Here is a 26,944-nt window from a genome sequence, read left to right on the forward strand (position 1 = left end):
TTTCACCTAATGTGGAATATGGAATATTTCACCTACAGTTAAATAGGTGCTACAAATAACTAACTGCTTTGACATCTCCCCTTACACTTAAAACATATAGGGTGCCTGGGTGGCTCAGTCAGTTAAGCGTCTGACTTCAGCTCAAGTCACGATCTCACAGTCTGTGAGTTTGAGCCCCGTGTTGGACTCTGTGCTGACAGCTCAGAACTGGAGCCTGCTTCAGATTCTGTCTCCCAATCTCTCTCTGCCCCTTACCCACTTGCACTCGGTCTCTCTTTCTCTCAAAAGTAAAATAAAAACATGAAAAGAAAAATAAAATGTATAATTACCCATGCTTTTATGCAACATTCTCTTTTCTGTACATCTTCCTCTTTACTGCAGGGTTATTGCATATACGTTATATTTGCATTATCATTCTAGGCATTTCAAAAGGTTGGAAAGTGCTCTTAAGTTCTTCTAGCTCCTTCTCAATCTTCACTTCTGTTATATTTTCAATGCAGGGTGATAGAGTGCAGGGGAATGTGTAGGTCAGTTTCCAATAATAATAATAATAAATAACGATTTACAAACTCTGAGCCTTTGTGTTAAACCGTATTTAGCTCAAATATTTTTATTTGGAGAATGGTTGAAAACAACCAAATTACTGCAGCCAGTTCTGTGGTGCTTAAAAAGCAATTGTCGCATGCATCTGATTGCTTCTGAACATAATGTTACTAGCATAGTGATAGCAGAGGGAAGTCTGAGCTGAGATATTAAAGGGGAACTACTTCCTCTACTTAAGTTGTTAAGTATTATTATCCCAGATAACTGCATTCCAATGTCCATGCTGTTTTCCTTCTGGTAGAATTTGCCCCTTTTTGAACCATATAGATCAAGTTAACTCCAGTGAGTTTGTACATTTTCTAAAATAGACCTAAGTAACCAAGTAAAAAAAAAAAAAAAAAGAATCTCTTAAAAATAAAAATCTTCTCTTTTGAAATGGTGATTGGGCCTCTGAGATAAAGAATCCCATTTGCAAGTCTAAAAAGAATAATAAGGACTTTCTCCCATCTACTAGTTGAGTAAGGCCTGAGGAAAATGCAACTTTGCTCTTCTGAAAAAAATTAGAAAATAAAGGGATAGCAAATTGATCAAACAATTGTGGAAAGTTTGGCTCCATTAGTCTCGTGCTTTTCAGTATGCCCCAGCTAGCAATAAGATTGGTTTATGTGAGTATGTGCGGCGAATGTTCTATTCAAATTGTCTGTTAAATTTGGTGGCATAAGAAGAAATGAAGCAAAGCTGCTGCTTGTTGACAAATCTTGTGTCCCACCATCTCCTCATCCCTAAGTATAATGAGAAGAGCATTACCGCCCTTTAAGATTTACTTAACTTTTTATGAAACACCATCGCGCTAATTTTGTCAATGGTCCCTTTAACTTATAATCCATTACAAGGGACTGGGAAATGGTTATTTCTGGATGTGGTTTCCGTTCTCTCCTTCTATTTTGCAAGCTGCGTGTCAAAGTTATGGAGCCCTTGCAAGGAAAAAAAAGGTCTTCTAAAATTATTTCTTGTTCTTGAAAAACAGGAGAACTGACTATAAAGAATGATTTGCTATTTTGGTGTCTGTCTTTACAGCAGTGGAAAATTGGGACGGGATCAAACATCCTCTCCAATTTGGCCACCACCTGCTTGGTTTAATAGTGTTTTAAAATGAACCCCCTGACACATCGTCATCAGGGCTATTTGCACCTTGCGGAAACATGATTCAAAATTTTCTAGAATACAGATCACGGATAGGGTTTTATAATGAAGAAATGCAGGGACATTTGGAATTTTCTCTGAAAGCTGATGTGCTCTCTTATTTGAAAACCCAAGGCTTTGACTCAAACTTTCAGATTCCCTCTCCAGGTTAATTATTATAGGTAAAGAAAGTCTGATGGATACAGAAGGGCTGACAAAACTTGTGAGGTCTGGTTTTTTTGCACCTAAGTGTAGTGCCAAGATTTTGGCTTTCTCTTATTTGAATCCATCCCCTGAGAGCCTTGTTTGTTTTTAGTACCTAATTTTATTGTTCATTCTTACTAACCTTCAAATCTCAGCGCACTTTTAGAAGAAAGTAAACCAAAAGTAATTACTTGGGGAACACAAAGGCCATATCTATATATGAGATCAAACATTTCCAACCTTCCCTTGCTATTTACCTCTAAATAACTATTCTTTTTTTCTAGTGCTTTCTACTTGTTTTCGTGACAAACAAACAGCAGGGAATGTCTTCAGGCTAATTATACAGGACCATTTTGGGATCCCACAGGGAGTAGGATGAAGTAGAGCTCTATCTCCACTTTAGTTTCATGGGGAAACTAAACCCCAAGGGAAGTCAGGCCTATGCTGACTTCTCAGATGATGGGTAATTGTGGTATAGGCAGCCTTTCCCTCCACTAAGCAGAAGGACCCTGAGTATCCAGAAGATGACTGCTAACCCATCCTATGGTGGCTTCAAGTGGTCTTGTGTTGTCGTATAACCAGCCCCTTCCCTCCCCTCATCCAGAAAGTTGAGTGTGGGTGTGAAAAGCTTGAGAAACAAAAAGGAGCAGAAAAGGTAACAGCAGTGCCTGGATATATAGACTTCCCTTCTCTTTTGAAAAACAAATCTCAGTGTAAAATCTAGTAGTCACATTAAGAATTGTGAGAATGTCTCAGAAGATCCAATGTTCTGCCCACACTGTAAACCTAGCCTCAAGCACCTGCCACGCCTTGCAGGCTCCTAGGAGCTATGCACATTGGCCTCTAAGAGAAAGGACTCTTTCAGCTGCAGACACCCAATTCTGACCTCTTTTGAAAGGAATTTCAGGGGTAGCCTCTTGCTTCAGGGATCAAATGATGTTTCTGAATCTCTTACCTTTCTGCATCTCTCACTTGTACTTGTTTCTGCCTGTTCATTTTTTAGGCAGGTAAGCAATATGGCTGCCAGATGCCTGAGATTTACAGTACGCTACCTTAGGGACCCCAGCAGCCCGGGGAAGGAACACGAAGTCGGGTCTGGAGCTGGGGATTAGGTTAGGTCTACTCAAACCACAAGGAATGGGCTTTCTGCAGGAAAGATAGGTTCTATTACCAGAAGCATATGAGGAAGTCGTTCTGGGCACACAAACCCCCAAAATGTTCTGTACACAGTCCTTATCTATACACTAAGAATGCCACTGATCCAGGATCAATACTATATTGCCATTGTGTTATAGAGTGGGTTTTTTCCCTTAGGGAAACCGTGTCACTGCTTTCTCTTATTTTTGTGCTCCCTTGGGTCCAGTTTCAACGGGTACCTTGACTTGTGCCCATGGCCTTTGGTCTCTGCCCCTACGCTCACGTGGGACTTCTATCACAGGACATTATGCTTGCTCATCTTATCAATATTTCTTAACACCTATAGATTCCTGAAATGGTGGCTGATACTGCCTTTGGCTTCATCATGGATACTCTGATGAATCCAATATCTGTCTTCTAGAGTGGACATGGCTCTCCGTCCTTGCTCCACTGGTGATCCTTGCTTGGATGGAGCATTGTTCCTCATGTCTGTCCAGATTGGTCTGGTCCCTTTTGGCCCCTTCTGGCCTGCTCTGTCTCACAGCCAGACCTGACCAGGTACCGACAGGGAGATGGCTCGTTATACTGCAGAGAACCTGCCAACTTTGTTCATGAATGGATCCCTGGCCAACATACTGATTTACTAGCTTGCAAATAAGGTCCTGGAGAAATGTAAGGGCATGAGCTTCTAGATGACAACATCGAACATGTGTGGTGGGTGCACTTTTCCCTTTCATGCACATGGAAAGTATTAGGAGGGGAAATATTCCCCTCAGGACATATTTTACATTGGCAGTCATGTTTTCCTGGAAATTGATTTAACTTTTAACACTTCGGAAAGGATCTGATGTAAAACACTTAATAGCCAGAGGGAAGGACTGTATTTCCCATCTTTCAACACCACCATGGCTGTAAAATGCCTTTCTCCACTGACTAGTGTATAGTGTTCCATACTTTATGATCTCAACACACTTCATTCATTCATTCCCTCATTCATTCACAAGTATTTGAACACCAGGCTCTTGGAAAGGTACCTAAGGATGCAAAAATGAATAAGACCATGTCCTTGCCCTCAAGGGGCTTTGCTCTCAGTAGTCAAAGTCCCAATTAATAAACACAGAATTCAAACATGATGGGACAGATGCTCTTAGATGCATGTAGGACATCAGACATGGACTCAGAGGAGATAAAGTTGTGGAGTGAGCTGGAGGTGGGGCGAGGCAAGGCACACTGTAGAATGAGCAAGAATTCACTAGGTGAAACATGGAAAAGGAAGGTTCCAGGAAGTGTATTCCAAGAAGGGTCATATTGGATGCTATAGGACTTGAACCAGCATGGAGGGTTTGAGAAGGAGTAACAGGTACAGCAGAGCATAGGGTATAGGACAGGGAAGGAAGGGAAGCAGCAAGGTATAAGCTTGGGGTTATAGGCACAGGCCAGATCATGAAAGGTCTTTCAAATTATAGTAAGGAGTTTATATTTTATCCAAGAGTAGGGGGAAAAATTAAAGGATTTTCAGTAGAGGCCATCATGATTAAATTTACATTTTAGAAGCTCACTGTGGCGTTAGTGACAGTATTGCCTAGAGAGGGGGGAATGAGGCGGGAAGACCAGGTAAGAGGCTATGACTCTAGCGCAGGCCTGGAATGGTGAGGGCTTGAATTAGGGCAGTAAAGATGGGCTTGCCTACTGAGGCAAGGGAGCAGACTTAAAATACATTAAATGATATCAGAAAGGGGCAAAGATTCAGGGTAAATGCCTGGCTTTAGTGTTGGGTAATAAAGTATGTGGTAAAGCCACTAAACAAGCCTGTGGAATGCAGACTTACTTTTAAAACTTAAAGTCTCAATTCAGTTTTAGATCTAACCAATTAGAATTGAAAGAGGGACATCCAGATACAGAGTCCCCCATAGGTGGCTGATATATGAATCTAGAGCTCAGGAGAGAAGTCTGAGTTAAAGATATTAAGTTGAGAGTTGTTTGTAATAGAAAGAGTGGCTAAACTATTGAGACTGTGAAGTCATTTAGGGAGGACATACAATGCAAAGGGAAGAGGGCCAAGGACAAAGCCCCAGAGAACACTAACCTTCAGTGAGAAGCAGGGGGAACTGTCTCTCAGTGGATAGAGAGGTCCAGGGCAAATGAGGAGGTTGGGGAGTTCAAATGAGAAATTTGGGGTACAGTATATTTTAATGAGAAAGGAATAGTAAACTGTGCCATGGGAAAGTAAGGCAAGATGATGACTGATAGATCGTCACTGGATTTGTCAATGAAAATTTCCCTGACGACTTTGTCTGAATACAAGATCAGCAGATTTGAGAGGCAGGAGATTAATTGCAGAGAATTGAAAAGCCAGTGGAAGGTGGGCAAGTAGGATGGTGACGTAGAGTATTTGTATTGCTGATTTAATTCTCAGTTCTCTCTCTTTGACTGTAACCTCCAAGGGTGGAGGGGCAATGCTGATCTTGGTCAACATTATAACCCTGGTACTGAGGTCAGGGCCACATCCAGAGTAGACATTTAATAAATATTTGGTGAATGACAAAAGAGATACAGTGGTAGGTAAGGGGCATAAAGTACCAGAGAGGCTTTTTATTTTCTTCCACCAAATTTGAGGAAAAAATAGATGAGCTTGAAAATACATGTGAAGCAAGGTTTCAGAGAAAGTTTCAAAGGTTTCAAAGCAAGGTTTCAAAGAAAGAGACAGATTTCTGATGTATTACAACATAAATTTGGCATTTTCTCTAGCTTTTTTTAGAAATCATCCCTAAACAAAAATGAACATAAGAAGCAAAAATACAAACCCTCAAACTCCAGTTTTAGTGAAATTAAGGAACTGTAAATTCCCAAATCAATGGTAATGGAGAAGGAGGGGATAGTTTATAAGAGTGGGGGGAGAGGATGTGGAGATTACAGATCTCAAGGAGCCAGCAAAGTGAAATGAGTCCCTCCTGAGGCTCAAAACCCCAAACGCTCATTGCAACAGGATGCTTATATAGGGCCAGGGGTGCTCCTGGACTCTGCTCTTAAGAATCAGAGAAAGCAGAACCAAATAAGTCGTGCAGGAAGTCTGTACAGAGGAAATAGACCATCTCCACAGTGTCAGGGAAGAAGATAAAGTTGCTATTGTGAGAAAGAACCACTGCTGCCAGTCATCACCACTCAGAAAACTCTGTAATGAGAAAATTTCAGTGCCCCTGGCCTTTTCCCAACATATACCTGCAAATAGTTGGTCCAGAAAAATTTGTGTCTTTCAGTAATGAGGAATCAAGAAGTGAGAATCCGGGGCGCCTGGGTGGCGCAGTCGGTTAAGCGTCCGACTTCAGCCAGGTCACGATCTCGCGGTCCGTGAGTTCAAGCCCCGCGTCAGGCTCTGGGCTGATGGCTCAGAGCCTGGAGCCTATTTCCGGTTCTGTGTCTCCCTCTCTCTCTGCCCCTCCCCCGTTCATGCTCTGTCTCTCTCTGTCCCAAAAATAAATAAACGTTGAAGAAGTGAGAATCCATATATATATGTATGTATGTGTATATATATATATATATATATGTATATATATATATATATATATGTATATATATATATATATATATATATATAGGCTGTAGAGAAAAGAAAGAAAGAACAGGAAAAAAATGTTAAACAAAGGACATGAAATGAAAAAACACAGTTGCCTTAGAGTAGATGAATATTGCAACGAAATACATTGCATGAAATTTTTTTAAATTTAAGCAGGGGAGGGGCAGAGAGAGAGGGAGACACAGAATCCCAAGCAGGCTCCAGGCTCTGAGCGGTCAGCACAGAGCCCAACGTGGGGCTCGAACTCATGAACTGTGAGATCATGACCTGAGGTGAAGTCGGACACTCAACCGACTGAGCCACCAAGGCACCCCCATTGCATGAATTTTAAAAATAATCAATGAAACAGTAGTTCTTATGAAACAAGAGCTTCAAACAGAGATGTGAGAGCCCAGGGAAGAGGTGGTACAGTGTAGGAGAAGATAAAATGTAAACTGGAAAACCTCACAAAAGCAACGTAAGGAAGAAAGTAGTAAAATAATCATAGGGATGATAGCAAAATTGGAAGGGAAATGGTGAGAACAGATACTCTAAAACACAGTAAACTATATAGAGAATTAAGAAAAGAAGAAAAATAAAAAGTAAAGAAAATGTTAAAAAAGAATGAAATAAAATGATATATGGAAAAAACAGGCAAAGAACATTCTATGTATACAAAAAACATTTAAACAACACTCAACTTCCCTTATATTAAGAGAAAGGCAAATTGAGTATACACTGAGATTAAGACTTCGATTTCTAGCAATATCGCAAAGACACAAGTAGATTCTACTCAGGGACAACATGGATGTTGCTTCATGGTTTGAAGAGAAAGAACATCTTTTTCTATGAAACTAGAGGGAAGGAAATAGAATTGATTCAGATACCAGAACTTCAACTTCCTGCCTTCACAGACAGTTTCTCTGTGTAGAGACAGTCAAGCACATCTGCCAGGGGGAATGGGGGGGGGGGGGTGGGGGCGGTCGGCGGAAAGGAAGGAAGAAGCATCAGAAGAGTACTGGAGATTTGGAAAAACATCTGTTGTGGGGTGGAGGAGGTTTATTTGGAAGACGTAAAAGAATTAGGTGAAGAGTGCCTCTGAGTTGTTGTGGTCTATACGTTATGGTCTCCTTCAGCATTGCTCAGCTGCCTGTTAGGGGAGTGAGGACACCAGCAGTTGGGGGCTCCAGAGTAGATCGGGTGAAGAGACAAGGAGGCAGAAATGCTAGAAAAGAATGACTGAAGTGAAAATGGAGGAGTGAAAGGAGGGTGATAATTTAGTGGATTTTAAGATTTTAGAAGTTGAGTATTCCAAGTCATGGGCCACAAGGAGAGGGGAGGTTCCCTTCTGTCCTGTGTTTCTCCCTTTACCCAAAGTAGAAGACATACTAATCTTTTTGGTCAGCTCCCAGGGTATTAGTTGGGCCATATTTGCTCATGGTGAAGTCAATTTGTGGATGGATGTCACTTCCTCTCTTCCTTCACCCAAGTGGCCAAAGTGGTTTTCTGACGAGGGCTTATTCAAGGGACCGGTGTCCGTCTTTTCTTTGTCTACCTTCCTTGTCCACACAGCTTAAAGAGTTAAGCACCATGGACTCACACCTTTGTCCTTTTCCTGCTTGCAGAAAGGAATGTGGAGAGATCCAAGACACAGGTTTGGGCCTCATACCTGTTTTAATATAAGCCTTTTTAGATTATGGGAAAAGGGTGCTCCTTATGGTCCAGGCCAACCCACTGTGTTTGCTTTCCAGGGTTAGGGAGTCCTTTGGGGAAGAGCGGTTAAGACCAGAGACTCTTAGCAAATATCTCCTTTACAGCATGGACAATTCCCTCTAACTTAGAGCAACAAGAGGAAAGAGTATCGGGTATGTTCATGGGCATGGGGATCTGCTGTAAGAGGAACTGAAGGCCACTGAAGTAGGAGGAGAGCTAAAGCTCCATGTCTGTCTTAGCCTTAGAAATGTCAGAAGCACTTTTGATTCAAGCTGGTAGTAAAATGCTTTAGCAGGGAGCTGGCAGTTCTAAAACAACCATCTCAAAAACCAGAAGACATGTTGTGGTTTTTATAGTTGAAAAGGAGTTTAGGACTAGGTGGGGAATTACCACTGCCACTACTGTTACTGCTGCTGCCACTACAGTAATACTATTTTAATAATAAACCAGTAGGTGCAGTAACACATTAAATGAGCGCTAAATAGCAATTCCTAAGCTATCACTATTTATAGCAGTGGACACAAATGTTGATATGAATGTTCTCGTAAATACAGAGGTTTATATTTCAGATGAGTAAAGATAAGTTCTGAAGTAAAATAATTTGTCATAAGGGGGATCCAAATCTCTTTACAGGGAGATGTAACAGAAAAATCTGCCATGTGTGATAGAAAAGAGTATTCATTAATCTCACTTGGGACCTTAACCTTAGTCTTTGTTTGAGATTCCTAAATCATAACTGTGGCTTCTTTATTAACATTGATGGATTTATAGCACAGCGTCTGAATAAGCGAAATACTTAATTTTAGATCCAAATAGCATTTTTATTTTTCAAAAAAGTATTTCCCTGGGGACAGGGATGGGGTTATCTTAAATCTCCCAGACAGGAATGGGATTGAGAAAATGCCAGCTTCTTGGGGAATGAGTCCTAAAGACTCCATAGTTGGTATGTGGGATGAAACTTTTGGCTATAGAGAACATGAATAAAGGTAGTAATGGAAGTTGGACAATTTTTGTGTCGTGTTTTTCTCTTAAATAAGTAGTCAACATATATACATATTTTTAATGAAAGAATCAACTTTAGTGAAGGCACCAGGAGTCGAGTTGTGGAAGAAGTTTTGGACAATTTATTTTTCATTGATTGGGTGATTTGGGGTAGAGGAACGGAAAGGCACCAGTACCTAGCAGTGACTTAGCCGTTCTCACTAATCCAATTCTGAGACCCAACCAGTTCTGGAAACTGGCCTTCAGCAACTGTTACCTGGGTCTGTCTGTCTATCTTTATCTATCTACCTGCCCACCTACCTACCTACCTATCATTTTTACGCTAGCTATATTGGGATATAATCCACACGTCATACAATTCCCCCATCTAAAGTGTACAATCCAATGGTTTTTAGTATTTCCCAGAGTTGTGCAGCCATTATTACAATCAATTTTAGAACATTTCACTCTAAAAAGAAATCTCAACCTTAAGCAGTCACCCTCTTTTCCCCCAGTTACCTTCTCCCTCAGCCCTAGGCAACCACTAATCTATTTTCTGTCTTTATAGATTAGTTTATCCTGGACATTTTATATAAATGGAATCTTAAAATATGTGGTTTTTGTGACTAGCTTCTTTCACTCAGCATAATGTTTCCAAGATTCATCCATGTTGTAACATGTGTCAGTACTTCATTCCTTTATCATGGCCGAATAATATTCCATCACAGGACTATACATTGTATTCATCCATTCATCACTTGATGGACATTTGAGTTGTTTATACATTCTGGCTCTTAGGAGTCATGTTGCTATGAACAGTGTACAAATTTTTGTGTCGACGTATGTTTTCATTTCTCTTGGGTATATACCTAGGAGGGGAATTGCTTGGTCATATGGTAACTCTATGTTTAAACTTTTGAGGAACTGCCAGACTATTTTCCAAAGTGGCTGCACGATTTTACAGCCAGCAGTGAAGACAGGTTCTAATTTCTCCACATCCTTGCCAACACATGATTTTCTGTTTTGGATTAGAACCATCCTAGTGGGTGTAAAGTGATATCTCATTGTGGTTTTGATTTGCATTTCCCTGATGGCCAGTGATAACTGAGCATCTTTTCATGTGCCATTGGCCATTTGTATGTCTTCTTTGGAGACATGTCTATTTAGATACTTTGCCTAATTGAAATTGGATGATTTGTCTTTATATTATTGAGTTATAAGTGTTCTTATACATCCTAGATACAAGTTTTTAATAGGATATATAATTTGTAAATATTTTTTTTTTTCGTTCTGGGTTAATTTAGGGTAACAGGTTTAGCCACTGTTAAAAGCCTTCTGAAAAGAATGAAAAAAATTCCTAGGATACCATCTACATTTATGATCACCATGTGGTTCTAACCAGGGGCTTTTTTTTTTTTTTTAAGTTTATTTATTTATTTTGAGAGAGAGCATGAGCAGGGGAGGGGCAAAGAGAGAGGGAGAGAAAGAATCCCAAGTAGGCTCCGTTCTGTCAGTGTAGAGCCTGACAGGCCTGTCAGGGCTCGATCTCACAAACAATGAGATCGTAACCTGAGCTGAAATCAAAAGTCAGGTGTTAGCCCACAGAGCCACCCAGGCACCCCTAACCAGGGGCTTTTTATATGTGGCTTTAGGTTTAGGGAGAATGAAGAAATGCACTTGCTGTGTAAAGTCAGTCACAAATTTCCTTTTTCTTTCCCACTTGGTGACAATACAAGAGGGAGAAGAAGTTTGTACCATATATAAGCTGCTAACATTCTACATTAGCTTTAGTGGTTTTCCTCATATTTCAAGTGTAGGAGCTGATTGGAAGTCACTCTGATGGAATAGCTAGATTTTGTGCTTTAGAATTGAAAGGTATTTAGAAGAATTGCATTCTCATGTTCGCAAGAGCTAACCTTTCCAAAGTTCACCTTTAACTTACTCCTTTTTAAAGGAATTGAAAGTCTTGTTTCCTTTGGTTTTTCAATATATTCTTTTAGGGAAAATTTATTTGTTTCCAATTATTTAACACTGAGTTCCCCAAACAACCTCTTTATTTGTTGCTCTGTTTTAGCAGCATCACAACATAAGTTTTAGCAGTGCCAACCAAAATAGCTTTCTATGATTCACCTCTGACTGGATAGGCCATAGCAATTTTAATTCCATATTTAAGTTGCCATGGAGATTTATATACCCAAATGTTGCCTGGTGCATATAGCTATTCAGCTGCTTTTTAGGGTAACTCTAGACTAAGTACTAAGTACTAAGAACCATGGAATGTGGGAACTCAACCTTGGAGATGGTTTATTACAACCCCTCTTAAGGGTCATAGTAACACCATAGTAAGCACATGCCAATATATGTGATCTTTTTTTCTACCTTTCTGTATTTTCCAAATGTTCTAAGTTAGCATGTATTATTTTATAATTCAATACGCAAGTATTTCAGAATTTGATCTTTTATTATTATATAAGTATTACTTGCTTATTGTAGAAAACATAGAAACTATGCATAAATAGAAAAGAGCAAAATAAATACCACTTCTATTTCTATCCCACGGAGATAAACACTATTGACATTTTGGTGTGGTTCCTTCCAGAAAAATTTAGATGATAAGGCAAAACTGTTATCTAGTCTTTCTGGCAACAGTATGTTGTGAAAATCTTTGTATATAATAAACATATTACATATTTGGAGAAAATAACCTTGAAATCCATGTTCGTGTTTGCCAATTAAATTAACCTTATGAACTAGTCAGGGAAAGTATGATTTTCTCTATTTTATGCATGAAGAGATAGGGGTGAAGAGAACTTAATTAACCTGTTCAAGTGCTCAAACTAAGAAATAACAGAAATGGGACTAATATTTGAGTTTTGACTCAAAACCCAGTGTTCTTTTCACTTCTATGCCAATAATAGGCTGATGACACTATAGACACTGAATTGTCAAGGCAAGAAATTATAGCAAATCTTAATTAAGGGCATTCTTGAGTCTGAGTAAACAAAAAAAATATTGGAATGAATTATGAACTACTGTTGAAAGGAATTACATGGCTTTTTGTGCCTCATTAGCAGCTAATTAATTGCTACCATGTAAATACTTTAATTATGCAAACATCTTATGAATAAAGGAGAAAATAATTTTTAAACAAAGGAAAGAACAGATGTGACTCCACACATTAGGTAATAAGATGATTATCTGAAAAGTACTCAACTAGTTGGAGAGGTGAGCTGAATCTATCAAAATGATATGTAACATAGATGATGGCACAGTTCACCCCTTGGGAACTCCAGCTCTGCGGTATTGTCTGTAGAATTCTTCCATCATGAGGGATATTAATTTATCCATGCTAAGCTCAGTTATGGTGGCACCTGGGTAGATAGGTGGTGAGCTGATAGCTGCTGTATCAGCACAGGAACTGGCAACAAGAATCTATTCTGCTTTGTTCCAACATGCTCCTCCTTGCTACATGTACCAAGATGGGGGTTGGCTAAAATCTGTTCCTATATCTATATCCTTATTTGCACTCAGAAAGGCACTTAAATTGTTTAAGACATAGCTTAATGGCAAGTATGACAAAAGACACACCACTGTGGTTAAGCCATTGAAAAAGTCCAGTGGGAGTCTTTCCTTAGCAGAAGAATATCATGTAAGCCAGAGGTCAGCAAATTATGACCCATTGGTCAAATATAGACTGCCATCTGTTTTTGAAAAAAAAAGTTTTTATTGGTGCATAGCCATGTCCTTTCTTTGACATACTGACTATAGCTTCTGTTGTGCTACAATGACAGAGTTGGATAATTGCATGGAGGCTATATGGCTGGTGAAGCTGAAAATATTTATTATCTGGCCCTTTATAGAAAATGTTTGCCCATCCATGATCTAGAACAAGGATATGGGATAGGGAGAAAAGTATAGCTCCAATCTCAACTTTAGGCATTGCAACTTAAAGAGATAAAGGTCAATGGAAGCATACTATAGGAAGAAACTCATTGCCATGGTACAGGAACTCAAAATTAAGTTTCATATGGGAGGATAGAGAGATTGAGATATTTTTAACCTGGAAAACAGAAGCTTCGAAGATGGGGGAAGATGAAGGGGATTGGAAGATCCTTACCTGAATTAAAATACTGAAATAAGGGGCACCTGGGTGGCTCAGTCGGTTGAGTGCCTGACTCAGGTCATGGTCTCATGCTCTGTGGGGTATCCAGCCCCATGACAGGCTCTGTGCTGACAGTGCAGAGCTTGCTTGGGATTCTCTGTCTCTGCCCTGCCCCCTCCCCCCTGCTTTCTTTCAAAATAAATAAATTAACTTAAAAAATACTGAAACAATGCTGAGCGGAAGGACTTTGCAGCCCCCACTAGGACCATGGGTGACGGGTACAGGGAGACCATTTGGTGGGCTTTCTAACAATAAGGAATTCAAAAACATAAAAGGCTGGACTGGAAGGTAGAGTTTCCTTGTCAGAGCTCAAAGTTCTCATGGCTGTCTCTACTGTCTACCATCACCTCTATGTACACATCATGTCTAATTCTTGAAAATGCCCTTCTATTATTATGAACTCACTTGGTGGATGAGGAAACAATTCAGAGAGAGTAAAACATTTGCCTAAATTCACAATATAGCAAATTTCAGATCTGCAGCTAAGTAGGCTGTTGGATAAGAGTTCTTTAAAAACTTTTTTTTTTAGATTTTAAAAAAAATTTTTTATTTTAACTAGACTTCACACCCTGTACAGAGCCCAATGCAGGGCTTAAACTCACAACCCTGAGATCAAGTCCTGAGCTGAGATGAAGGGTCGAATGCTTAACCCACTGAACTATCCGGATGCTCTGAGATATTTTTAAAAACAGAAAAGGGCAAAGAATAACATAATTAACCTAGATAGTTCTACCACCTAGAATTTACAGTTATTAATAGGTGTCATTTTGCATTGTGAAAATACCTACAATATTTATTTCTAAGTTGGCTATATTAATTATATAGTTGTAATTACATAATTTTAAATATCCTTTAAGGATGATATAATTAATATATACCCTGAAATGTACTTGTAATAATATTTATAGACACTATCTCCTTTTAAAACCAGGATCACCACCAAGATCTCCTTGTGCCTGTTGTAGCTAATATTCTTCAGTTCTCCATTATACTATCTGATCACAAACTGGTTTAGGGGCCTAAATCATATGCATATTGTTTATTTGCATTGACAAGTTAATTATCCAATCATTGCTTCCCTTTGCATTTTCCTGATACCTCTTTGCATGGCCCTGATCTAACAGACTCCATAAAAGAACAAGGTCTTGCATTATTAAACAAGGTCCCATTTTACAGTTAAACATACATTTTATTTAGGGTGCATAGAAAATTGGAAAGGATTGATTGAACATCTTTGCATCATAATCTTATTTCATGTTTTTTTTTTTACTTTCCTTAATTTACTTTACATTTTTCATCTTGAAATAGTTGTATGAGCTGTACTTGACTGGTAGTCAACACAGCTGAATGAAGTTGTTAATGTTTTCTGAACCCATTTCCTTCCATTTTCTCTGTAATCTTGCCAAACTGCTGTGTACTCCAGACACAGAATGATTCCAGTTAACAACCCTACCTTAATGATATGGAAAGTGAGAGCATGATGCTTTTCTAGGATGAACAGAGCAATCCCAGTAGAGAACTCAAAGTTATGGGTCATTTTCTTAATGAAAATGTTGATCAGATTAAACTGGTTATTTTGGTGACTTTTGCTCTTCTTGTTCATGGGAGAATTGTGCCTCCTGCTAACTAATGGCCCCCAATGCAATCACGGGGGCCCTATGGGCTCTCATATGTATTCCCAGACAAATGGCAGCCTCAGCTTTTCCTTTCATTCTGATGTCCCCCTTCTGGGTTTCTGCTGGGTCCCCCAAGCATCCCACTGTGCCAGCCAGTTCTGTGGTTTCCTTTGGTTATGACCCTGAGCCCCACTGCTGATGAAAGGAAGCTTATGAGATGTCAGAGCTTACTATGGTTTGTGGCACAGTTGTGGTGACACTGACTCGTTGTGTCCTCTCTATTGGAGTGATACCAGTGCTACCTGTGACCAGTGCCCCGCAGAGATTTTGGTAAAGCTGTTTGTGTTCATTTGCTGTGGCTGATGTAACAAGTACCACAAACTGGGTGACTTGAACAACAGAAACTTATTGTCTCACATTTCTGGAGGCTGGAGATCTGAACTCAAGGTGTTGGCAGGATTGGTCCAGTCTGAGGGTTGTGAGGGAATATCTGTTCTATGCCTTTCTCCTAGCTTCTGGTAGTTTTCTGGCAATGTTTGGTGTTTCCTTGCATATAGTAGCATCACCCTGATCCTTAACTTTATGTTCACATGATGTTTTCCCTGTGTGTGTGTGTCTGTGTCCAAATCCTCCCTTTTCAAAAGGACATCCATCATATTGGATTAACCCTATTCTAGTTACATCTGTAGCTCAGGTCATGATCTCACGGTTCGTGGATTCGAGCCCTGCGTCGGGCTCTGTGCTGACAGCTCAGAGCCTGGAGCCTGCTTCGGATTCTGTGTCTTCCTCTCTCTCTGCTCCTCTCCCACCCATGCTCTGTCTCCGTCTCTGTCTCTGTCTCTGTCTCTGTCTCTGTCTCTGTCTTTCTCTCTCTCAAAAATTAATACACATTAAAAAAAAGTCTGCATGGAGAACACTAAAGGAAACTCTTCAAATCTCTCTTTCTCTAGTCATAGAAATATGGGGGTGGTTGCTTTATTTTTCCCCCTAGGAAGTTGTTGGTGTTTTAAGGAAGCTGGTGTTGAACAAAGAGATATTTCTAGCACTTGTCTCCCTTCCAGAGGATTGCTTACTGCCTTTCCCCAAAGGAAATAAACCACAACAGCCCTTAATTCAACTTTTCTGTTGCTGGCATAGACTAAGAGAACAATAAATGTTTTTGGTATACATGAATGAAGGTGAGGAAGGTATCTTTTATATGATATGAGAGACTGTGGAGAAAGAAAATGGAGTTGCTTATCTGTCCCTTCTGACTTCCCAGGGTGATGAGGATAAAATCAGATTATTCACTGAAAGCACTTTGAAAGCTGCTACACTTTTGACCAGTTCTGTTAATATCTATTCCTTAGTCCTGAGGCTTGTCAGGAAAGAAGTTTTAAGGATTGATAGGTTTGGGAGCAGAGGAGATGAACGTAGTTTCCCTGCCTCTGCTCTGAGGGAAAGAGAGTCAAAACTCTGCACCTCCTTTCTGTTATCTCTTACTGGCATAGGCCTTCAAATTCAGTCTAGCCCTTTTAAGAGGAGAATTGACTTCTCATATATTTTCCTAGCCTAAAAGAATCAACCATAAATTAATAAAACCAAAAGTCAAGGAAAATAAATTTGTAGTTTGTTGAAAAAAATTTGACTGTTTGCTTAAATGCCAATTAAATAAAAAAATTATATTCACACAATCATGTGTTCCATAAAGGTTTCCATGAAAGCTTCTGATTAATCTCATGGAAAAATAGAAGTATGGTCTGTTTCAAACAAATTATTAAATACAGTTATCTATTGATTACTATAACTTGTAATGCTATTGTAATAAGAATTCATTTCCAACACATGCCCCTTTAAAAACAAAATGTTTTCTTGACTCTGTGTTGAGTCCAGATCACTCATACCTGTTTTCCAAATCATTTGAAAATTGGGGTGGTTGAAAACAGATTAGCTCCAAAGGAAGGAATGTAGAATCAATGAGCAATATACTCATTAGATTGTGGTCAAAGAAGCCACAGAAGTCAATAGTTAGTGATTCCTAAAAGTGAATTGGGAGTAGAGCTTTTGGTAGAAAAAGAGAAGTTAATGGGGGAGAAAGGGATTAAAGATTCAAGAGAAAGAACAACATCTTGATGGAGGCCAGGCAGGTGAACTTGGATCTCAAAGGGAAGGAAGAGCTATAGATTGAAGGGGCTTCTTTTCTCTGAGTCAGGAAGAAGTGAAGCTGGGCAGGGAGGGTATGGTTAGAATTTTGCCTGGTGGAAGTTTAGAGATCTCATCTTAACCTTGTTTTATGGAGGAGGAAACTGACATCCAGAGAGTTGAGGTGACCTAAGATCACTTTATGCAAGATAAGTCCCAGATGTACTACAGGCTACAGTTTTCCTTCTCTACTTCATCCTATCCCCCCTCATTTCTACTGCCTTGCAATCACACTTTTTGTTTCCCTAGCATATTAAATAATTGTTTACTAGATATGGTTGATGACTATGGAAAAGAAAAAGGGTAAGAAAAAAGTAATAAAGTCAAATTCAATTTAGATAAGAAACAATTTAAATGCTTAATTGGTTGAAACAAAATCAGGAACAGGTGGTGCTCTAGTCGGCCTGGGATCTTCCAATGAGAGTCTTCATGTTATCTTGTATTCAAAATGAAAAATGTAGAAGTGTTTATAAAAGCACCTCCTAGCATGCAAGGTGTGGAGATTATATGAAAAAAATCCAATTTGGACTGGAGAGATCACTGACTTTTTAAAAGGTGGAGGCGGATTCCAACCCCACAGTTGATATTTACACGGATTCATATAGATTATATCAGTGGCAGTAGTCAGGTTTCTATGAAGTCACAAAACGGTGGCCTGGAAAAATGTGGCCACATAACCACTTTTCTAACTGTGCCACACCATTGTTTGGACCACATTCTGCTAAAGGTAAAACATTCATGGTCCCACATTTCTCACTTTCATTCCAAATCTATCTATGCTTCCTGTCAATGCTCTGTAGTCAAAACCCCCAGGAACACACCTGTATTTGAACAAATGCTTATCATTCATCCCAGTGAGGGAGATTGTACACCCTGGGGAGCCACAGAATGTCTCCATAAGAGGGTATTAGAAAGGACTTACTATAGGACTTGAGTTTGGTTGGGTAACTTGGGGAGGATCCAAGGAAACAGAGGTTGGGTCTGGATTGGATGCTATCTGAACTCAAGGACAATTCTATGGCTCTCTCAGTATATCTTACTGATTGGGATGGGAGCAAAGCTACAGCTGTAATTGGGAAAGATGCAGCAGTCACTCAGATTAGCTGGGCTTTTTGGTATTTTGTGGCTAGGACAATGTTCATGCTTTGTCTCTGTTTAGATATGATTACTGAGTGGCTATGTTTCTGTCTTGTTCCATTTGGTCAAAGAGTGGCCTTGTCTGATGTTGATTTTCTGTGAAATTGCTTATGAACAACAGGACAATGTCAAGGCCCAGCTAATCATACTAGGTCAGCTCCTTGGATGTCAGGGGCTGCTTTTCTCTTTCTCAGTATGATTTTTTTTTAATGTTTATTTATTTCTGAGACAGAGAGACAGAGCATGAGTTGGGGAGGAGCAGAGAGAGAGGGAGACACAGAATCCAAAGCAGGCTCCAAGGCTCTGAGCTGTCAGCACAGAGCCCGACACGGGGCTTGAACTCACAAACCGTGAGATCACGACCTGAGCTGAAGTCAGTCGCTCAACCGACTGAGCCACCCAGGCACCCCACAGTATGAATTTATTTAGAAAAGAAAGGGAAAAGTTTCAGGGTGTAATTTTCAAAATTAAGTGTATGGATATGTGTAAACATTACATCATTACATGCAAGTGAGTGGTGTGTGTTTTTGGATACGTTTACTAAGAGCACTGGAGCCCTTGTACTAACCACACTCAGTTTCCCACACAGACTCTCCTCCTTTTTGTTTCAATTATAGGGCGTGCTCTGTGAATTTTGGGTGAAAGCAGCTTAGAATGAGAATAAACAAATTAGCACCTGAAGACTGGACTTACTGCATTAGCGCAGTTGCCTAAACCAACTATGCTGACCAGCTCCAGACAGTACTGTAGTCTCAGGATTCTCAGATCTTTGTGACTTTTAAACAGTTGAGAAGGTGAAGAAATAATTCTAAAGTGTCATTTCATGGTTTCATTTGCTCTGGTGGTAACTGAAACTTCTATTTATGATTTGTAGGACTCTGCAGGGGCTTTAAAATTGTGAAGAGCAGTAGGTATCAAAAATAAAGTCATTTTTCTTGTTCCTTGCCTCATGGACTGTCTTCCACAGTCCTGGAGTCACCCTTAAAAATTTGGGGGCAAAACATTGATTTGTGGCCTCTGCATAGAAACAATTGCATGTGGGCTTGCCCATGATCACTTGCAAACCAAAGGCCTTTTTTTTTTTAAATGTTTATTTATTTTTGAGAGAGCGAGAGAGAAAGACTGAGCATGAGCAGGGGAGGGGCAGAGAGAGAGGGAGACACAGAATCCGAAGCAGGCTCCAGGCTCTGAGGTGTCAGCACAGAGCCCGATGCAGGGCTTGAACTCGTAAACCATGAGATCATGACCTGAGCCAAAGTCAGACACTCAACAGACTGAGCCACCCAGGTGCCCCATAAACCAAAGGCCTTTTAGGAAATCAACAAGTAGCTTATGTCAAGTAATAAAATTTGGATTTATCCAATTTGGGCCCCAGAAAGTTAAGGACTTCTTTAACTCTGTAAAATGTTATATTTGGTCTCATCCAGAAGAAAAATGATTCAGAGGAGAGAATATAGTAGATGTGAGGAAGCCTGGGTCTCAGTCCTGGTTCTGCCCCTAATTAGGGGACTATGCATAAGTTACATGATTTTTTTTTTTTTTGTCTAAAATGCTAATACTTGCTTTTCCTATCTCAGAGTTACTAGGCCAAGTGAGATCAGGTTTATTAATGAAAAAGAAAATGCTGTTTTAAATTCCACATGCCTCTAAAGAATTGGAGCCCTGTAAATGGCAATCTGCTAGTGGTTCTTTCTACAAGGAGAACACTTTGATGGGTTTTGGAAATACAAAAATGAGTCTGGCAATAGTTTGGGAATAGAGTATAAGAGAGCCAAATTGCTCTGGATAAGCTGGGTGTGAACATAAAGCTGGACTGTTTAGGGGCAGTGAGGGAGAGAAGCAGTGTAGAGAGAGAAATGGGAAGGAAGGAGGAAAAGGAATAATCAGCAAGAAGGCAGGAGGTCCAGAGATATACTGGAGAGTGCCCGATGGAATTTTCAAGAATAGTGATGGGTAATATATACTTTAAATTTATTTGCAGTGCAGCATTATAATCTACCACTTAGGACCTTCAGTAAAGACCTTTTAAAACACAAGATCTTTGTATATGCACCTTGCTTAAAATGAAGGTGGGAAGGGGCTGGTTGGGGACAATCTAGGAAAAAATACCAACAGCTACTAAGTACAAAACAGAACAAAAATTCAGTAGAAGCAGAAAACTCAAACTATAAATGACCATAGAATATAAGTTTCTTAGGAACACAAAAAGGTCTTGGGCAGGCATTCTAGAGAGTACAGAACAGAAGGCTGAGCCATTGTGATAGATCTTGAAGGACAGGGTGATGGAAGGTGATATGTGGGTAAGGAATATCAAAGAGTTGGGGGGAAAAATAAAGGAACAACAGCATATTGTCATGATTTGAGGACTTAGGGCAATATCTAGATAACTCAAACTAAAATAAATTACAAAATTTAAGCCCCTGTGCTTTTAATACATAGCTAATTTAGACAAAAGTTTAATTCTTAACTTTCAGTCTTAATATTCCTAATCAAGAAACAATTTTGTAGGATCTATGTAAGGAAGCTAGCAAGTACTTCCCTTTTTTGTTGTCAGACAACTAATTTGAAGCGATTCTGTGAAATTCATGACTATAAGGTCAGATGCAACACTTTCAAATTCAGTTTTCAGTGTTTTCTATTTGCCTACATCTAAGCTGATGTTTTAAACCTGAGGTCACATTTGGAACTTAGTTTGCATATTCAAGTTGGAAAATTTTGAGGTTCCCAAGGCTTTTTTCTTAAGGCTTGATTGGCATATATTCTCTAGAGCTTGAGTGAGAGGTTGAGGGAAATAAAGAGAGTGAGAGAGACAGGGAGAGACAGAGACAGAGAGAGAGATTGGAAAAGATAGGGGGATTGGGACCTTTGTTCTGTCTTTCTTCTTTGAACACTGCCTGAAACAGGTAAAGCTCTCTCTATAGTAACCTCTATCCTTGCTACTGGAAATAAGGTCTGAGGTCTGGCAGCATCAACATTACCTGAGAGTTTGTTAGAAATGCAGAATCTCAGAGACCCACTGAATTGAGATCTGCATTATAACAAGATCCCTGGGTGAGATTTACATGCATATTGATGTTTGAGAAGCACTCATCTAGAAAGTGTTAATACAAATCTCTCTCTGGGGTGCCTGGGTGGTTCAGTAGGTTAAGCGTCAGACTTCAGCTCAGGGCAAGATCTCACAGTTGGTGAATTTGAGCCCCGAGTTGGGCTCTGTCTTGACAGCTGGGAGTTGTTGGGCTCTGTCCTGACAGCTGGGAGCCTGCTTCGGATTCTGTGTCTCCCTCTCTCTCTCTGCCCCTCCCCAACTCATGCTTTGTCTCTCTCTCTCTCTCTCTCAAAAATAAATAAACATTTAAAAAAATTAAAAAAAAATCTGTTTCTTAAGTGATATGAGAGCCCGCCTATGGAAAAGGGAAAGGATGTCACTGATGCCACTAGACATTTCATTAGGGTTTTGACTATGAATTCAATGTGAATTTTGCAGCTTAGAGACAGAGAAGAGACAGTTGGGACTTGGCCATCCCTGGGGCCCTCTGTAAGAGCTTACAAAAAAGCATGGTTGGTTCTCAGCATGCTCCTCTGACTGAGAAGAGACTAGCAATGGCCTGCCAGGAAAGCAGGTGTAGTTGATATTCCCATTACTTTGAACAAGATTTTAAAGCCGGCAGAGATTTTGAGAAGTAATCTAGCTGTTAGGTTCCTAGTGAAAGGCTGAGAAAAAAAAAAGTAACATTAGCTTCTGAGGTAAAAAAAAAAAGTGTCTTCTCTTTCCTTTGTATCATCTGAAGACTTCTGGTAGAGTGAGACCCTTGCAGAATGAGCACTCGATAAATGTCATTAACGGTGATTTGCACCACAGTGGTAATATTTTTAATGCAGCTCGTTCCAACAAATGTTCCACTTCCCATGTTAACTTTTATATACCCAGCAACCAAAACGTACACTGCTGAGTGTACAGAATATTGGGCTTCAGCTAAGTGTGATTAGATATTGATTTCTGAGCCCTGCAAACATTTAGCAATGCAGAAACTCTTGAGCACTGGATCATTATGGACTGTGGGGCTGACGTTGGCAGAATTCCAATAGTCACAATTTGTGGAAAAATTCTAGAGTTGCTGTAAGGCTCAGGCTTTGGATTTGACCCTTGTGTGTGGCCCTGATCTGTGCCCTCGTCCACTGATTATCCTTCTTGTCCTGTCTTTGCACCTGTCTTTGCAAATGTATGCTTTTGTTCACCAAGTGTACTAGGCAGAGAGAAGAGAGGTTTAGTATAGACTCATCATGACTACTGGGGAAAAAAATACAGCCCAGACTTACAGGTGATAAGCTTGAAGTGAAGAATGCACAGTATTACTCTTTTGTATTTGTATTGTACATAGTATTGCTCTTTTTTATTTGCTGTGGAAGTTGCTATCAAAGAACAGTGAAAAAATATCTATTTAAAGCCCAGATATATGGTGTTGAGAATAAGAAGGGCTAATCTGTTCATAAGTTGTGGAAGATAAAGGTGGCTATGAATTTTTAACATTCCTCCCTCAAGACATGGGGTCTATGTCTCTTCTCAAATTTGGGCAGACTCTGTGACTGCTTTGATCAACAGAATACGGTGAAAGTGATATTTGCCAGTTTCTGGACCCAGACTTTGAGAAACTGGCACCTTCTATTTTCTGTGTCTTGGAACCCAGTCATCATACTTTGAGAAACCCAAGTCACTTAAAAAGGCTCATGCAGGTATTCCAGTCAATAGTTCTAGATGAGCTCCCAGAAACTGGCCAATATTAAACAGCCATGTGAGTGTGCCATCTTGGATGTCCAGTCCAGTTGAGCAACTCCAGCCACTATCTGCCCACAACTGCATGAAAGAACCAAGGAAAAGCCAGCCAGCCAAGTCAGGCAACCCATAAAATTATGAGAGAGAAAAATAACTTGTTTGAAGCCACGACATTTTGTTTAGTGGTTTGTTGTCTAGCCATAGAAAAGTTACTTTATTTATCTATAGTAGTAGACCAGTCTGAAGCTATGTGAATCCATTTTCACTTTTCAGACATGATCGTAAGCCTCACCCTTAAAAGACTCTGGTCTGCGCAATGCAAACACTTGGCTCACCGGAGTTTGCAACATGATACCTTCTAAAATTTAAACTTTGAAAGGTGCCTTCGCATTGAGAAAAGCCCATGCTTGCTTAATTCAGTTGTCACAGAGGCTATCACAATGGTGAGACCATCAGGTGTTCCTAGTTCTGTTCTCAAACCGATATCCAAAAGCAGCATTATGAACACTCTGTGTGTTTTTCTGCTTATGATTCCATGTAGTCAGTTCCTCACCCCTCTCCTCCAAGTGGGAGCTCTTCTGGCAGAGGGCCCACCAGAGCACCAAATAGTGTCCGTAAAGTTTCCGTGTCACTGCCTCTTCATCTGATAAATGGAAGCTCCCCAAGGACTGTGACTGTGTTGAAGTCAATATTTTATTTTGATCTCTTTATCTTCCCTGTAGGGAATTGTGTCAATCTAGGAGTCATGACACAGTGGGGACTGGGATTCTTATAAAGTTTTGGTGCAACCTTCCAAAGGCAAATATTAGTCTCCATGTCTGCCTTGTTCTAGCTCACGATTCTCAACCCTAGCTGTACTTTAGAATCATCTGGGAAGCGCTCAAAAAAGCCAAACTACTCATGTCTGGGTCTCACCTTACAATAGTTAAATTAAAGTACCTGGGTTTTGGGGCACCAGCACTGATATTTGAAAAATTCTTCCCAGGTGACTCATAGACGCAGATGCAGGGAAAGTTGAGAAGTACATCTAGGCCAATAATTCAGTTGGCCTCTTGTTTTTGGTAGAAAAAAGAATACTGTAATTGCCAATAGTGTATCTGTATGTCCAAATCATACTTGTTCTTCAAGGCTTACCTCAAATATTATTTTCTTCATAGGGCTACATAGTCCCACAATTGGCATATTTTCTTCTTCTTTTGAATTAGTGATATTTTATTTTACCTGTGTTTTCTACCTGTTATATATTTTACTATCTCTTTTCTCCTCTTTGTACTCATGGTATATCTCTGGCACATATGTATGCACAGTGAGAGCTCAATAAATATTTATTAAGTGAAGATATGGATGGATGTCAGGAAAGTGATCCCACTTTGGCATTGCCTCCCATTGGACACCAAGTATACTTTTTGCATGGATGGAGAGGGAGGTGTCTATGTATGGCCTTGGTCTATGCCCCTCAATTAGAATTGCCTCACAGCCATCCCACACATTCCCAACTATGGCAGAGCTGAGCCACTGTTGCTCTTGGATCTTTGTCTCTGGTTGCTTCCTGTCTCTATCTCTCTTCTTACTATTCAGTTTTTTCTTTCTTATTTAAATGATTATTCTTGACAAAGGTCTAAATACCTACTTTCTACTCGTATAGGCATGGATGGGCATCAGAGGGAAGATAGGTGCTTCATAGTGTGTTGCAGAATGAAAACCTTTTAAAAGTACCAAGACTGATAAGGTTGCCTGTTTATCTCCTCACCCGCAAAGGTCTAGCTATTTACTGAGCTAAAATGATAAATATTCTAAGAGCAAGCTCTGAAATCACCAAGTCCCTTAATACTCTTTACAGAGTCTGTATGGTAGCTATACTGATGAAGCCACTAGATGTAAATCTTAGCCAGCAAAAGAGAGCCAATGGATAATTGTTTTGGGTTTTAGGGCCTCTGCTGAAATGTTACTGATTTTCAAGTTTCCAGTAATCTTATAACTGGATTCAAAGAGATGTCTCAGTGTGCTCCTTTTTCCTTTTTGTGTGTAGCATTTTTTTTTTTGCATCCTGCTTTGTACTCATTCGTTATTTCTTTTTCTCTGAAGCACAAATTCATCTCTTTTTTTCTTTAAAATTTGGAATTTTAAGAGGTTACTAGAAAAGTCCTCAAATTTGCCTGTAATCAAAGAGTTTCCCTCTGAAGTTCAGATCTTTCTCAGCTCTAATTTGAGAGGGAGTTATGATTCTGTGATGGACTCATGGCATTTCTTATTGGGGATATAAAAGGTCAGATTTTAATGCCTTCTTGTGATATATGCATCTGGCCCAAGATCAGGCAGTTTTGAATGATGGAATTTAATTGTAATTTAGTGAAGGGGTAAGAGATGAGAAATTATGGCTTTGCTGTTCTGTCTGACTGTACACCAATTCCTTAGCACCCTGTGTAAGAATTGTAGGTTAGCGCTGCTGCTTAAAACAGCCTTTCAGGGACATCATGAAGATGCTCTGGGAGTAAAAGAAAAAGCTCATTTTGGCTCATGTTCTAGCGATTACCTGACATCCTGACTTGGAAAAAAAAAACTGCCAAGGCATAAATCCTTGTCTTCTGAACATTCAAATGGATATTTACCTATTACCTCCCATTTTGTCCAAATGCCTCAAAATTCTTACGTTGTAACTTCCTTTTATCCTCAGTAAGATTTTTTTTTTTAGAGAAAAGGTACATGTTTATTGTTCAATCGGTGCACATAAAGATTCTTTATAATATATCTCCCAACTGCAATAAAAGAATGGTAGTGCAGTTACTCACTCTCAGTAAGAATTTTTGAGTACACAAATGTCTCCACCTACTTCCTTCCTTGTTTGCATTAAAAAAATGCTTAATATCAAATGAACTGAATCAGAGTTCTCCCTTCCCAATCTAGGAAAATCATTCCTTTCTCTTATATATTACATGAATCAAAGAAATGATCCAACTAGCTGGCATTTATTAAGAACAGAGATAATGTGATATGGTAGAAAAAACACTGGGACTGGATTGAAGTTCTCAGTCTTTAAGCCTTGGACTCTCTGAATTTCAGTTTCCTCACCTGTAAACGACCTGCTAGCCTTTCCATCTGAGGTTTAAATAAAACTGTAGTCTCTTTAGAATGGTTCTATTTTCTTATTTTCTGAGGCATACTAATCTATTGCTTAAGGTACCTGATAATGTCCCCTTGTAGTGAATTCTTTTCTCATGTGGTGTTAATTTTTGCTTGTGGGTTCATTCTCAGCTGGCATTATTTTTGGTCTGTGTGAGTCCTATATGCTCTGGTTTGTGGAACTATCTTTACAGAGAAGTTTTATATTTGTCAATGGCTGGGTGTCCCAAGATTTTCACTTATCCAAGATGAATTTTCATAGTAATTTGTCAGTTTACTATTCATTTGGACTCCATATCAACATATGGCACAGACTGGGGCTTAGGGACCCATCACAACTGATACTTCTTTGCTTTTTCTCCAGTCCCCTTGGGAAGTCTCGCGTTCCCCTCATATAAAGGGAGCAGGGCTTATGGATGAGTCTGTGTCCTAGCATCACATTTCATATGGGTCCAAGGCCTCATCTCTGATTTTCATGAGGATTTTATAACTCTAGTACCCTGATGTTTGTACTTGCAGCCAAGTCTGCTATCCCTCAGGATTCTGGGACATTTGTTCATTTGCTATGAGTTCCTTTGTGGGTTTTTTGGTAACTAGAAATTTCCCTTTCTGTCTTTTGAGTTTGCCTTTTTTTTTCTTGTTAA

General features: G+C 39.7%; 1 long non-coding RNA gene across 1 annotated transcript in view; it reads right to left on the minus strand.

The window, feature by feature from the left end:
• The window catches only part of LOC125160635 (uncharacterized), a 43,340-nt gene that overhangs the window by 4,208 nt on the left and 12,188 nt on the right, over positions 1–26,944 (minus strand). The window lies entirely within an intron of this gene.

Source organism: Prionailurus viverrinus, chromosome A2, assembly GCF_022837055.1.
Source record: "Prionailurus viverrinus isolate Anna chromosome A2, UM_Priviv_1.0, whole genome shotgun sequence".
In the NCBI taxonomy this organism is placed as follows: Eukaryota; Metazoa; Chordata; class Mammalia; order Carnivora; family Felidae; genus Prionailurus; species Prionailurus viverrinus.